The sequence below is a fragment of the Gracilinanus agilis genome, chromosome 6, assembly GCF_016433145.1.
Source record: "Gracilinanus agilis isolate LMUSP501 chromosome 6, AgileGrace, whole genome shotgun sequence".
Lineage (NCBI taxonomy): Eukaryota > Metazoa > Chordata > Mammalia > Didelphimorphia > Didelphidae > Gracilinanus > Gracilinanus agilis.
The window spans coordinates 4,264,795-4,281,310 of NC_058135.1; the positions used below are offsets into that span (position 1 = coordinate 4,264,795).

Below are 16,516 nucleotides of genomic sequence, written 5' to 3' on the forward strand. Positions count from 1 at the left end.
AGAGAGAGAGAGAGAGAGAGAGAGAGAGAGAGAGAGAGAGAGAGAGAGAGAGAGAGAGAGAGAGAGAAATCTGGTGCCCTATCATTCAGTTCATAAATAGAACAAGCAAATTTATCAAGAGACTACTACATGTAAGACAACATGCTAGGTCTGACTAGCCAAACTATTATTCATTAGATTAGCTGGTTTCACAGGGAAAAGATGGAGAAAACATCTATAGTTCATCTGAAAAAGAACTATGGATCTTAAAAGACAATAAATTTGTCAGTTTGAGCCAATTTGTGATATAGTAACTCTTCTGGAGAGAGGGAAGGAGGGAAAGAGAGAGAGAAAAACAGACACAGACAGACACAGAGACAGAAGGAGACAGAGACAGACAGATAAGGTCAGAGAGAGAGAGAGAATGTAATGACATGAGAATTTTTAAAAATTTATTTTTATTATTCAGGACTCAGGGTTCTTCCTCTCTTAATTTTGTCCTTTTGTTAATAGTAGACTCACCTGACAAAAAGCTATCCCATGGGATGGGAAAATCTACTTAAAGCCTTAAACATTCCTTAGGTAAGAAGCCAGAGGAAGATCCTGACTTTGTTGTTGTGATTGAGTCATTTCAGACGCCTCTGACTCTTTATGTCCTCATTTGGGGCTTTCATGGCAAAGATATTGGAATGGTTTGCCATTTACTTCTTTAGCCCATTTTGTAGATGAGGAAACTGAGGCAAACAAGGTTACATGGCTTGCCCAGGTTCACAAAGCTTATAAGTGTCTGAGACCAGATTTAAACTCAGGAACATGAATCTTCCTGACTTCAGGCCCAGTACTGTGCCACATGTGCTGCCCAACATGTAAATCTTTTTTTTTTTTTTTTTTAACCCTAACCTTCCATTGTAGAATCTATACTGTGCATTTGTTCCAAGGCAGAAGAGAGGTAAGGGCTAGGCAACGGGGGTTAAGTGACTTGCCCAGGGTCACACAGCTGGGAAGTGTCTGAGGCCAGATTTGAACCCAGGACCTCCCATCTCTAGGCCTGGCTTTCAATCCACTGAGCTACCCAGTTGCCCCCTCAACATGTAAATCTTCCCCTTCAATAGGCCTATTTTGAAAATTTGGTTTAAGCTGCAACCTGACTCAGTTTACCTTTAATTTGTTTGACAAAGTTTGTTTCCTCAGGGCATATATGAGATTATAACTCTGTTGAACTAAGCCTGTTCAACTTTTATGACACTGAAGGGAGTATGCTATCTTCTTTTTTTTAAACTTTTCTGGCCTAAGAGAATTGTGTAAGATTGCCATATGTAGAAGAACTATTTCTGTCACTCTGACATAATTTTACCTATATGAAAGCTTGTTAGAATCCTAAGAATTATTTTGGTTCTCTCTCAGGCCTGAACATAATAACAAGACTTGAGCATAATCATAAAACCCAGGTCTTAACCTCTAAAATTTCTGCTTTGCAGTCAATATATTTTGGCAGCAGTTACTTACCCTAGGAAGTAAGAGAGGAGATATTTCTCTTATAACAAAAGCTAATGAGAGTCGACCTGCCTTAAGAGAAGTATAACTTCCAAAAATAAAATAAAAAATGTGGCAGTCCCTTTGTTCTATGCCTTGGTCAGAACTAGATTCAATTTGGGGCACCACTTTCTGGAAAGGACATTTTTATTGATAAGTAAAAAAGTGTTAGGAGAAGGAGAGGATTTGTGAAGGTCTATGAGGCCATGTCAAATGAAAATCAGTCTAAAATTGGGAATCCATTTGGAGGTATAGTCATTAGAAGAGAAGGTTTAGGAGAAATAAAATATTTAAAAGACTGTGGTATGGAAAGGAAATTAGACTTATTCTGTTTGGCACCAGAGGGAAGAAGTGAAAGTTTTTGGGAGAAGTTGCAAATAGACGCATTAGATACAGTTTGATGTCAGGGGAAAATCCCACTCAAGGATTAGTGCTCTGGAATCTCTAAGTGGAACGCCCTGCCTTGGGAGGTAATGAGTCTTCAAGCAAAAGCTGGGTAAACACTTATGTTAGATTTTGAGAAGGCGATTCATTACTTGGCCATAGATTGGCTCGGATGGCCACATAACTCCGAGGCTCCTTCTAATTCTGTGCTTTTGTGGCTTCTGATTTCCCTAGCATGTCAAGGCAAGTCACTGCCTCGGTAGACCAAAGGAAGTCCTGATTAGTTGTGTTATATACATATTAAAATCCACATATACATATGTGTGCATTTTGTTGTTCATCCTTGATTTTCAAATAGGACCAGTGGATGGAAGAACGATGACTTGCTCATGAATTGCACTAAAATCAAGCAGAGCTGCCCAAAGGAGTCAGCCTCCCTCTTCTAGAGTCGCCAAAGTCTAGTGACAAGACCAAAGCCAAGCTGCCTGGTGATGGCCCCATATTCAGCGGGTGGCTTTGGTTTCTTCCATGTGTCGCCGAGCTCTACGTCGGCTGCCTTCGTGTGCATTTTCACCTGCCTCTTCTGCCCAGGGAAGCCTTCGCGCGTTGCTTACTGGTAGGTTTGGGGCCTGTCAGTTGTCCTCAGCCTGGCTTAGCCCACCCGCCACGAGAGTGTAGCCTGGCTGCAGCCATCCTGCACCCTGCAGCTCTCCCAGTCACTGAAGGTGGGGGAGCAGCTCCGAAAAGGGCGCAGCAAACTCTCACATCACAGGGGCTTCCCAGGCTTTCGTGGGAGTCCATCCATCTTGGAAGCCTTCATTTATAACATGTATGTATGTGTATATATGACATATACACAAATATAGAACATCATGTATTCAGTTACATTTTTACAATTTAAAACTGTACCAAGACTTTTGGGACATTCTATATACACACACACACACATAGATTCGTACACTGTAGATACATACATACGTATACCTATATATTTGGACATTATAAGAATTTAAATTTGGGTTTTATGATAAATATGAGAATTCTAAGGTAATACTGTGGTCACCAATTTAAAAATATCACAGCTTAATTCAAAATGACTTTTAGGAGCTTTATGTACAAAGAGGTGGAAAGAGTAAAAAAGTGGGAAAATGTAGATAAAGAGACAGAAAGTGCTGCCTCGCTACCAATACCCTGAGTTTAATCCTAATGTTTCCAGACCGTAAATGTGAGTCTGAAAGCGAATCTCACCAGAATCTAAAGTCCTATTTGACCGAATGGAAGCCGAAATCCAAAGAGCCAGGAGACGCTGAAGAGCCTACTGAGAACCTTCAGTGCGTGAGGAGGCTGAGACCACCAAGAATCTCCCCAGAACTCAGGCTGAAGGGAGTGTCCCACCAAAGCGCCAAGGAGCAGAGAGGGCCTCCTCGCTGAAGAACCAAGGAAGGAACCTCCGCTCATCACCGCAGATCCAAGGAAAGAGTCTCCTCCTGCAGTCTAGCTCACTGAAGCAGAGGCAGAGACCGAACCCTTAAGCTGGCCTTAAGTCACTTCCTGTCATTCCCTCACTTTATAGGAACCAATCATAGTCTTTCTTTTTTTATTTATTTCTTTCTCATTTTTTTAAACCCTTAACTTCTGTGTATTGACTTATAGGCAGAAGAGTGGTAAGGGTGGGCAATGGGGGTCAAATGACTTGCCCAGGGTCACACAGCTGGGAAGTGGCTGAGGCCGGGTTTGAACCTAGGACCTCCCATCTCTAGGCCTGACTCTCACTCCACTGAGCTACCCAGCTGCCCCGACAATCCACTTCTAGACAAAGAACTGTTGGAGTCAGAATGGAAATGAAAGCAGAAGATTTTTCACTTGTTTATTTGGGGTTTTGTTTGGGGGCTTTGATTTTATAAGACTATTCATTTACAAAAATTGACAAGTTGGAAATCTGTTTTGCATGATAATACATGTATAACCCTGACTGAATCTCCTGCCAGCATGGTTAAGGAAAGGGAAAGGAGATAACTTTGATCATATAAGTTAGGAAAATTTGTGAGGAAATTTGTTATTACATGTAATTGTGTAAAAAAAAATAAAATATTTTAAATTGTGAAAAATAAAAAGTGTCTAAGACCCTAGATTCCAGAAACTCCTAAAAATAAGTTCTTTTTTCCTTAAAAATTGCTCTGTATTGGGGCAGCTGGGTAGCTCAGTGGAATGAGAGTCAGGCCTAGAGATGGGAGGTCCTAGGTTCAAATCTGGTCTCAGACACTTCTAAGCTGTGTGACCCTGGGCAAGTCACTTGACCCCCATTGCCTAACCCTTACCACTCTTCTGCCTTGGAGCCAATACACAGTATTGACTCCAAGACGGAAGGTGAGGGTTTAAAAAAAAAATTGCTCTGTATTTTACCATATCCTCCCTTTTGCTTCTCTCCTTTGCTCCCCAGGAGCCATTTTTTAGGTAATTTTCCTCCTTCCGAACCCTTACTAATTTCTGATTTCATCCCTCCTCTTACCTCTAATTTCTAATCAGTTTCTTTCCACTACCCTTTTCCTTTCCTTTTTTGTCAACATTTTTCATTTTCACCTGAGACAAAAAACAAACAAACAAACAAACGTTATGCCCCTCCCCTCTACACTTCTCTGTATGCAAAACCCACATTCTTTAACCTTTCTTCCTGGGCCTTCATAACCTTTTCTTCCTAATGGTTGCTTTCTTAAGAACTTGAGAAGTTTCCCCTGCTCTATTCCCACTCAAGGATAGGTCTAGCTTTGCTCAGTTCCCAGCCACCTTACCCCAAGTGAGTTGATAAGTCTTTTCTGTAGCTTTCTCACCCTATGATAAAATTATCTTCTTTTTCACTATTTACTTCTTGAACCATCCTCATCTTTTCCCTCCCCCCAGCTCTTTCACCCTGCAATACAAGGAAGTTCTTCTTTCTTTATTACCCTCTGTGAATTACATATCTGGCACATCTGCACCCCAGTCCAATCCCAGGATACTCACTACAATAAAGAGTCATAGAAGTCATAGAGTCATGTGTCTTACTTTGCTAGCATGCCAGGTGAAATTCTTGACTGGTGGAAATCACACAAGTCAGGGGATGGGGACTGAGATGAAACTTTGAGCCATTTGAAGGATTTGGGAGAGGGTTCAGATGGAGTTGGAGAATACAATGAGTGAAGCTCTCTTGCTTTCTCTGCCATTCCTTTAGACTTCTGAAAATACCCCTTTCTCTTAGTCATCTGACTTATCTATGTAAGCCATCTTTGGCAAGCAGGTCCCTTCCTGAACTCAAGTCCACTCCTTGGCTGGCCTCGATTTGTCTGGCCCAACCATGTAGGTTGCTGGACTCCCTGACCCCTGCTTGTGAAATGGATCAGGGTCCAGGGAGAATTTAGGACCTAAGAGAACAGAAGTAACTCATCTGGGGACTTACTTTAAGTTAGAAAGGCTGGAAACCTTATTTTTCTCTTTCTCTTTACTAATAAATACTTATAAATTTAGTATAAGGTCTCCAAGGCTAATTTTTATTCATAATAATTTCAAAAAAGATTTTTATAATTCCCCCTGAAAAGTCTAATCTCTTATTCCCCAACGAATACCTGAACAGCTGGCTTTTTATAATACCTCTGTTTTTAACCCCAGGATATATGCTAACTCTCCTGGTAACACAAAAAGTACCTTTACCCTTTTAATTTCTTCCTCTTTGGGAGAGAGGATCCCTTCCTATCCCTTTTAGCAACAAATTCCTCTCCTCTTCTCATGCCCTCTCCTAGTTATCCCTCCTCTAGCTAGGGGAGGAGGGCATTGAGCCCCAGCATATTGACACGAAAGGAATTTTCTGCTATGGTCTTGCTATGCTGTTCCATGTGATGATTGAAGTTACTGCCATATTGAGGGCACATGAAATGAAGTGCTGGACTCTCACGTGGAACACAAAGCTTTCTATATTTTTGATACCTTTTGGGGCATTTGGTATACTTGATGTTCTTCAGTGGGTTTCCCACTAGGGAACCCCTGGTATAAAGTTCCTGATGCTCTCCCCCCCCAAAAAAAAACACATCAAAACTCTCACTAACTCCACTCCTCTGGAACATTGTTGCTACTAGGACTTCATCATGATGCTCCCCAATACTCAACCTGCAGCAATAGACTCTCCCCTTCTTTGTCTTCTGCCAGGCTTTCAGGGGTATCTGGGAGTTCAGGGAGGATTAGCACCTCTCGTGTGAGGGCTTGCCAAGTCCTTTTAAGGGCTACTCATCCATCTTTGGTGTCTAATTTTCACTCAATTCTCACCCAAGTCTCCAGGAAACTGTAGCACGTACAGTAGCCATGTCCAGGTAAAACTGTTTCAGCAGATGGACTCAATGAGGTTGAGGGTAACTGATAGGCCCCAAATCCATCCAGGAAATTAGGGGTATGTCTATGCCAAGCATACAAAAATTTCTGCCAGTGGAATGAGCAGATGAGAACAATTTGTTCAAAAGCCATGAAAATAACTGAAGTAGGTGGTATGATGGTGTGGAGCACTGAGACCAGAGATTCCCAAAGTGGGTGCCACCGCCCCCTGGTGGGTGCTGCAGCGATCCAGGGAGGCGGTGATGGCCACAGGTGCATTTATCTTTCCTATTAATTGCTACTAAAATAAAAAAAATTAATTTCCAGGGGGCTAAGTAATATTTTTTCTGGAAAGGGCGCAGGAGGCCAAAAAAGTTTGGGAACCACCACTGACTTAGAGCTTGGTCAGACATTGAAGATGTCAAGGTCATCCACTGTATGCTGGACCATTTGTTGTTGTCCTGACTTTTGTCTTGCTGCTGAACTTTAATGATTCTGGAAGAGAGTATAAAATTGTTGACTTTTGTGCAGCTCTGCTTCACTTCAATTCACGAGCAAGTCAAGATATTGTCCGTTCGTGTCATTTGTAGTCTTAAAAAACGAAGGATAAATAATAGCAACAATTGTAAGCACTTGCCATCCCTGGGGTGCTATAGCTTATCTGACTTCACAGATGAGGGGTCCACTACTCCCCACAAGACCAATGCCTCCAGGGAGCTAAGAATCCATGTCTAGTGCTGATTCTACCTTTAAAATGCAACTATCTGACAGAGTCTGTTCTTTATTATCTTCTAATTTTAGCTCAATATCCTCATTTAGGGGGAATTCTAGCTCCAATGATGAGAAAAGAGGAGGTGGGAGGGGGTTGGGAACCTGACTCTGGGGTTTGAGCAGGTAGGAGGAGGGCCTAGTACAGCCAAATCCAGGTAATTCAATTCCTGCTCTAACGACATCCTCTTTCAGACCAATCTTGGACTCAGTGGCCATTTCTATATTTTTCTGCCACATCCCCTTTTTGGAGGTAGGAAGAAGCAGTCAGGTGGCTGACAATGTAAAGGGGACACCAAACTCCAGAACTCTGGTAGAGTAGGAGAGGGGGCAGCCTGCCGCTCTTCTTGAACTGTGTCTTAGTGAGATCTGTAACTTTGAATTGGGATTGAGGAGAAACTGGTCATGAAGAAACTGGAAGCAGGCCACCAAGTTTACCTTGTGGCCCAAGTTGGCCACAATAGTGACATGGCAGTGCTGCTCCTCTGCTTGGAGTTGGGTCTTGTTTCCCAGGGTGGCAGCCTAATGCCCTGGGAACTGAGAGTGTAAGACTTACTCCAGACGCCTTGGTGCCAGCTATGCTCGAAGGAGTTGCCTTGCTTTGTGCTCATCCAGTATTCTTCATAATATCCCCTTCCTCTTCTCCCTAGATGCCAGTCTCTCATTCCTACCTTTATTAGAAGTAACTCAGTCCCCTCTGCCCTACCACCCTCAGACTCATTCTTCCCTCCCTGTAGCCGAAGGCTGCGCCCTTCTAGCCTCACAATCCAATCTTTGTTGAATAGACAAGATTACTTAAAAAAATGGAAGATCACCAGGCTTTACTATCTATTCTTTCATTGTGCCATAATGTCCATGTGGCCTTACTATCCACCTTCTCACTATAACATTCCAAACTGTTGGCTGTTGGCTCTGATATACTAATTTACCCTGAGGATCCTGGGGCAGTCATCCCCCCTGAAGCTACATCCTTAGGAACACCAGGTATTTCTGTCCAAACTGCGACTGGACCCTCCTAAATATGTCGCATTCCTAATTGGAATGTAAGCTCTTTTAGATCAAGAATGATCTCACTTTTCTCATTTCGTCCTCAGTGCCCAGGATAGTGCTTGACATAGATTTAATGCTTAATACATGCATCCTCATTCATACTTCACTCATGCTATTCAATGGCTTATTTATTCTTGTGTTTATTCTTATTGTGTTATGTCTTGTAATGAGGATCAAGGAGAGAGAAATGAACTGTGTCCTTCTGTCCCTCTATTCTTCTCTTTAGCTCAACAATACCTCTAGTGCAGGAATGTCAAGGAAACACACAATTATGGAAATAGATTTTGGCAAGGCTTTATTAGTGCTCTCCCAGTTCTATGCAGGCCACCTGTGTCTAGGAACATTCAGGGTACTTGAATTCTGGGTAGAGAAATTCTTTGTTGAGGGCAAACACTCCAAGAGCTGGGCAGAGGGCAACGTGATTGCTCCCAGTACCTGATCCCCTATGCATACCTCTACTGCCAAGGGCCAGGGTCCTTAGCCACAACTCCAACCCTAATACATGTAGAAAGCAGCCACCCCGCTCACAGTTTTAAGACTAAAGTAGGGAGAGTACAGGAGAGCAGATATTATTGCTTCAGTATATGGGGAGACATGTAGAAATCTCTTTCATCTAATCAACCCTGAATATGTATCATTGTGACAGACATGGGCATTCGTGGAAACCACAACCAAGGCAAGTAATTTCCTCCTAAAAAGAATATTCTTTTTTTTTGGGGGGGGGGGAGTCACCATCAGAATGCAGATTAAAACTGTTTTATTTTAAAGGATATTAATTACAAAAAATGGAATTTTGTTAAGGAGTAGGTTTTTCCCTTTGAGAAATCCTTGTTGAAGCACTTGAGAGAAAAAAAATCATCTGCAGAAGATATAACAGCATAAATAACAAGGGCATCACGGGGACTCTGTATTATCCTCATGTATCGGCAAACCACATTTAACAGAACAAATATTTCTGCCTGGAGAGAGGTAGGCTCTCCAAACACAGATTAATCCTCTTAATGGATTTTCCTTACCTCAGTGAAAAATGCATTATGGGCTCTTAGGTCACACTCAACACACTGTTCAATTTTTATATGATGTGAGGTTGGCACCAAGATGGTTTTTCTTTCACACTGTGGGTAAAAAAACAATGAGCTGGGTGGTTTGGAGCCAGACTCTTTAATCACTTGCTCAGGACTCAGCTATCCGATAGAGCTACAGTCGTCTAGGCTCTTTTTTCTTTTCTTTCTTCTTCTTCTTTTTTTTTCTGGTGGCAGTTACATACAACTTGCAATGGGGGAAAAATCAACATACTTCAGCTGTGTGCAAAATGTTTGTGTGATCAATAAGGCTCCCTTGTCAGTCACTTCATTAGTAGAACTCGTTCTCTGAGTGCTTGTTTCAACACCCTTTTCCTGGCAAAATGGGGGAAAGCTCTTGTCACCCCGTCTCTTTCCTCCCACCCAAACACCCAAGGCAGAAAGGAGAGCTTTGTCTCCTGATTGACAGAGCCTATGACTGGAAACTTTCTTACTTAGAAAGAAGACTGTGGCTGCATTACCTCTGTGGGTCCGATTACCACATCCCAGGCTGGCCATTATCTGATGCCAGTTAATTATATGCATTGGAGTCTTTGTCCATCCTCGCCTTTGAGGATTCCTCCTCAATGGGCTTGCCACACATCCAATGGACAGTATTTAGCTATGAAAGACTTCAATCCCAAGGTCGGTCCCTTCTGGTAACTCACTTTTCCCAGCTTTACTTGCATGAAGCCAGGAAAAGGTGCTCCTGTTCCCATGCCCCATGGAAGGGTGGGTAAAAGACTAAGCCAGCCCGACCAGGAACCCAGTTAACTATTTTCAGAAAACAAATGTAATCAACTTATAGTACATGACTCAGGTGTGAGCATCGAGCATCGTAAAGCCATCGGTCTTTGTAATGTAAAGTTTACTAAAGTTGCTAACTTTAAATATGCATATAGACTCTTCTGCCTTGGAGCCAATACACAGTATTAATTCCAAGAGGGAAGGCAAGGGTTTAAAACAAAAACAAAAACAAACAAATAAATAAATATGCATATATATATATATATACACACATATATATATATACACACACGTATACATATATATGTCCACACACACATATATATGTATATATATCCTGAAGTTGTTGAGTTGTTTCAGTTGTGCCTGACTTTTAATGATTTTATTTGAGGTTTTATTGGCAAAGACAGTGGAATAATGACCCTATCCACCTACAAACTCTTGAAGAGAGATAATCAAACAAATAACCTTCAGATCATTCAGATCTATGAACAAAAATAGAAACTGAAATAATTTTCTAGAAGTCATACAGAGTCTTTTCTATGAGAGCAATGCTATAAGATGAGAATAGCATCTTGAAGAGGAGAAGCCCTTTTCCTCAATTCCCTCCTGACCCCAGTGTTGGCCATGTCTAGTTTTTAGTTTTATCTTTGTGTTCCACAGGATCTATGTTGCCACTTAGTAGTGGATCCTCTGGTGTACACAATGATGCAATTATTGATATTTTTTCCTAGTTCTCCTTCAGTGTTAAGTTGTTGAATGAATTTAGAGGTGATGGTCACTGCTCCTCTAAAAACGTTCAGAGAACACATTGGGGTAGGAGCTATTTGGCATCACTATAGAAAAATCAACCACAAACTTCTTAAGATACCTTGGAATCATGAGGGGGCAATTACAGTATGTCTGAAAATGGGCTCTAAATCAGAAAAGGAACTTTCAAGCATTCCTGATAAAAAGACCAGAGTGGGGTAGAATCTTTGAAATGAAAACATTGGAGACAAGAAATAACTAGAAAGGGGCTAAATGATGATCCTCTAAATAGAGGATCCTTCACAACCCCATAATCAAGAGCCAAAGAAGGGACAAAGGAAGGCAAACTAGAACTTTGTAATGTTTTATTAGATTTGAGCATGTGACATATGCCCAACTTTGAAATTAGGCATGTCCTTGGAGATAGAACAGATGTCAGAGCCATCTCTTTGCTTCCTCATGCATTCCAAGGACAAAGATTGTAACTAAAGCCTTGCATATCCAAGTATGTGTCTGAGTAATGAAGCCAGAAAAGACAAGTATGTCCTGGGAAAAGGGAATTTCTGAGGACTCTGTTCTTAAGCCAGTCCAATGTGGGTTCAAATCCTCTAGGTTCCAAATCAGAAGCCACATAGACCTGTGGTAGGTAAGTACACAGACACACACACACACACACACACCAAAAACACAGAAACAAACAAAATAGACACGACCAATGCAAGCAGGACTAGAGAAAATGAAATTACCAAATATGGCAAAATCGGGCCTGTACTAGTGATGTGTAAGAGTATTAAATAAAAGGGAGGGAAATGAGAATAACTTGGAAACACAATTATAAAGAAGGAAGAACTTAATATTTCTCATAATTGAGATTGTATTCTAAGTAGGTATATGCAAACATATATTCTAGAATGGGCAGACAACACCGAATGCAAACAGATGAACCCCCTGCTCCCCCGTATATGGCTCCTCTCCACAAGCAAAAAGAATTGAATATAAAAATACATGGAAATTAATTGGAGTTTAGATTAGGACAAAAGGAAGAAAGGAACATGGTTAAAAGAAGGGTAAAATTAGAGAAGAGACAAAGCAAACTTTACTTGTGAATGTTGGATTATAAAGAGAGTCAAAATTGGAAATGATAAAACCGAGCAACTAAAGTCCTGGGACATTGAAAGAAAGAGCAAAGAAGTAGAATCAGATTACTCTAATTATATATTACTAATACTGATTAAAATAATTTTGCTTTTCCTGAGAAACAGGAGAGGGATGGGGAACCAAGAGAGAAAATATTAGACTATAATGGAAGGGAAAACATCTAATAGTAAACCCTACACAGGACTTCATTTACCTATAAAAGTGAGGAGAATGACAGAACAGATTATAAAGAAGGATCCAACATTAAGGGAAGATGGATATGCAAGTCAATATTATTAAAAATTCACACAATTAACTCCAATACACAAACTGCTTGGAAAAGTAGACCAAAAAGAAAAAAAAAACTCTACAAAATTTATTTCATGAAACAAATCCCAAATGGAGAGAGATAAATGGAAAAAAAAATAATACAACAATATATCTAATTAACATTAGAGTAAAATATTAAGTAAGATTAATAATAATAAAAATAAAAGCTACTCTCTGTGTGTGGGGGTATGTGTGTGTATGGTTTACAAAGTGTTTAAAACTGGGAGGTAGGTGTTATTATTTTCTCTATTTTACAAAGGAAAAACTCAGGTAGCTGGAGGTAGTTAAATTACTTGTCTGATGTGCCATGAAGCTAACTAATGCCTCAAACTAGATTGAACTCAGGTTTTCCTCACTTCAGGCCAGTGCTTTATTCACTGTATAACTTAGCTGCTTTCATTAAATATTTCATATTAACTATTCATTTTATCATTATTTAATATTATTAATTATTAAAAGATTGTTCACTCATCAGGTTAAATTTACAGTGCTACAATTTCCTTTTTATCCTCCCAACAACTCTATGAGGTAGTTAGTTTTACCTTACCCCTATTTTTCTGATGAAGAATCTGAGTCAATGGTGAAATGACTAACTCGTGGTTACAATGATTAAGGTCAGATTTGAACTCAGATCATCCTGAGACCTCCAAATTTGTTGTTCTCACTACTACATACAACAAGAACAGCCACCCAGCAGGAAGAGATAAAATGATTTCCTATTCAAAATAATTCTAGAATATATGAAATATCTGGAAGTAACTCTACTAGGAAACCTACAGCATTTATATGAATATAAAGACTATACACTTTTTTTTTTTTTAATTTTAAACCCTTTACTTCTGTGTATTGACTTATAGGTGGAAGATTGGTAAGGGTAGGCAATGGGGGTCAAGTGACTTGCCCAGGGTCACACAGCTGGGAAGTGTCTGAGGCCGGATTTGAACCTAGGACCTCCCGTCTCTAGGTCTGGTTCTCAATCCACTGAGCCACCCAGCTGCCCTAGACTATACACTTTTTATAGAAATAAAGGAAGATAAACAAGTGAAAAAATTACTAATCACTCAAGTTTAAGTAGTGTATAGTACAAATGGCAGTACTACTTGAATTAACTTAAAGACTTAGTGCCATAACTAACAAGTACATAATGATTATGATCTAGCCCAGTGGTTCCCAAACTTTTTTGGCCTACTGCCTCCTTTCCAGAAAAAATATTACTTAGCCCCCTAGAAATTAATTATTTTAAAATTTTAATAGTAATTAATAGGAAAGATGAATGCACCTAGTTTAGTCATCACCGCTCCTCTGGATCGCTGCAGCGCCCACCAGGGGGCGGTAGTGCCCACTTTGGGAATCACTGATCTAGACAAAATATTACCAAAACTCATTGGGAAGGGGCAAAAGTTTAAGAATTTCAAGAGAAACAACGGGGGAAAAAAGGAAAAAAGTATACATGAAAGTACTAGAACTTATGCTATTCTATCAGTCAATAATCATCAAAATATTGCAGTACTGGTTGAAATAGGGCACCTAGGTGGCTCAGTGAATAAAATGCCAGGCCTGAAGTCAGGAAGACTAATTGTTGTAAGTTCAGATCTGGCTTTAAACACTTACTAGCTCTGTGTCCCTGGCCAAGTCGTTTCACCCTGTTGTGTCAGTTTCTTCATCAGTAAAATGAGGGAAATGGCAAAATGCTCCAGTAGCTTTGCCAAAACCCCAAATGGGGAAACCAACAGTCCAACACAAATGAAACTATTTAACAAAAGCAATAATGACACCAACTGGTTAAAAAATGTAGAAGTTAATTAACAAAACCCTTTCAGTAAACAAAATCCAGAGGCAATGGAACAGAGTGCCATGATCATAGATAAAACTAAGGAGATTAGCTACTAGATTAAGAACTGCCTTTTTAAAAACAGTGTTGGAAAATCTGGAAATTTGTCTGACAGAAACTAGGCTTTGTACCAACATCTTATGCCATATACCACAATAAATTCCAAATGCATGGAAGGCTTTTTATATCATATCCTTAAAAAAAGACAAAAGGATGTGATTTCTTTAATTTTTTTTTTAACTTAAAACACTTCCCCTTTTTTATCTCAAATTAAGAAACACTTATTTTATCTCTTGTAACTTCATCCACCTCTTTCCCAACTATGGAAAAATAAAAAGGGAAAAATAAAACCCTTGTAATAAATATGCATCATTAGGCAAAACATGCTTCCACATTGGCCACATTAAAAATTATATGTATTTATTTAGTCCATCATCTGTCTCTCAGGAGATGTCATTGTATTTCTTATATAATGAGATCTAATTAATGTCTTTCAAAATTGTTTCTTTTTATAATGTCATTGTATAAATTGTTCTCCTATTTTAGCTTATTTTACTCTGAATCATTTCATATTGTTCTTCCCAGGTTTCTCTGAAACTGTCTCTTAAAAAAAAATTTCTTATGACACAATTCTATTACATTCTTATATTGTAATATGTTTCTGCATTCCTCAGTTCATAAGCCACACCTTAGCTTTCTGCTCTTTGACACTATGAAAGTCTAAATATATTTTAAAATTTATTTCCCCCAATTACATGTAAAAACAGTTTCCAACATTTTTCAGACTATTGAGTCTCAGCTTCCCCCCACCTCCATTAAGATGGTAAACAATCTCATATAGATTTTATATGTACAATCATGTAATACATTTTCCCATAGTAATTCTTTTGTGGAAGGAAATGAACCAAGGACAAAAAAAAAAAAAAAAAAAAAAAAAGATTAAGAAAGTGAAAAAAGTTTGCTTTGGCTTGGATTCAGATTCTATTGGTTCTTTCTCTAGCAGCAGATAGCATTTTTTATCATGAGGCCTTCGAGATTGTTCTGGATCATTGTATTGCTAAGAATGACTAAGTTATTCACAATTGCTCACTGCATAATATTCCTGTCACCAGGTACAATGCTCTCCTGTTTCTGCTTATTTCACTCTGCTTCATTTCATTGAAGTCTTTCCAAGTTTTTCTGAGCTCCTCCGGTATCCCTTCACTTTCCAGTTTCTTGCTCCCACCAAAAGAGCTACTCTAAATATTTTTGGACATGCAGGTCCTTCTTCTTTTTATTTTTATTTCTTCAGAATGCAAATCTAGTAAAGATATTTCTGGGTCAAAGGGTATGTGTGTTTTATAGCCCTTTGGGCATAGATCCAAATTGTTCTTCAGATTGATCGAATCGGTTCACAATTCCCCCAACAGCATCTCAATTTTCCCATATCCCCTCCAAGTTTTGTCATTTCCTCTTTTCTGTCATAATAGTCAATCTGATGAATCTGGGGTGGTTGGTACCTGTGGCAAAAATTTATTAGCAGAGACGCCGAAAAGAAAAACAAAGTCTCTGACCCAAAAAGAAATAGGCTTATTGAGAGAGGGCCAGTCTCACAATAAAGTTGAACTCAGATTGGCAACCAAAGACCCTGAGCCTTGTGAGTGGCCTCCTTATATATCCCCCAACTTGCACTGTGGTACAATAATTTTTATCAGATATGATGATAATTTCCCAGGAATCAGATATATCCATAGTTTCCCAACGATCAGCTATAGAGTTCCCCAAAGAATCAGATATCTCTATAGTTCCTCAGAGATCAAGTAAAATCAGATGACATGGATGTGCTTGAACCACAACTTTACATCACAGAGATGAGAGAAGAGAAGTGACAGAAAACTTGATGCCTGCTGTGTGATTTTAGAAATAAATTCTTTCAGGATTATGCTTACACAAAATGCTTACATGATTAAGATACAGATAGAATTTTATCTTGATTATATTTAGAAAAGTTTAAGATCTATAATCACAAAATAACTGAATTAGGAAAAACTGCTGATCATGGGGGGCGGGTAGGGGACTTCACATTCACATACCTCAGAGTTGTTTTAATTTGTATATCTCTAATTAAAAGTGATTTAGAGCATTCTTTGAATGACTATAGAGAGGTTTAATTACTTTGTCTGAGAAGTGCCTGTTTATATACTCTGACCACTTGTGAATTTGGGAATAACTTGTGTTATCATATATTCGAATCATTTCTCTGTAGATTTGAGAAATGAGGTCTAGAGGACCTATCCCACGTACCCCAACAATTGGACAGAAGTGCCACAGAGTAACGCGCCATGCCCTGGTGTCTCCTCGTGTCAGCATAAGCATCAGCGGGAGGGCAATGCTGCCACAGGGGAGGAGCTGGGGCAGTCTAAAAGGCGAGTGTGGGGAGGAGAGTGGCTTTTTTACTTCTGCTCTTGACCAGGCTGACTCCCTGGGCTGGCACTTGGCAAGGAGCAGTACCTTGTTGGGCTGAAATATGGGATCTGATCTTTCTTTAGATTAGTATGGCTGATCTCTCTCTCTCTCTCTCTCTCTCTCTCTCTCTCTCTCTCTCTCTCTCTCTCTCTCTCTCTCTCTCTCT

General features: G+C 39.7%; 1 pseudogene; it reads right to left on the reverse strand.

Annotated features, from left to right (window-relative positions):
- Positions 1-3,561, reverse strand: part of LOC123252143 — a 6,580-nt pseudogene extending 3,019 nt beyond the window's left edge.
- Between the last annotated feature and the right edge of the window lie 12,955 nt (positions 3,562-16,516).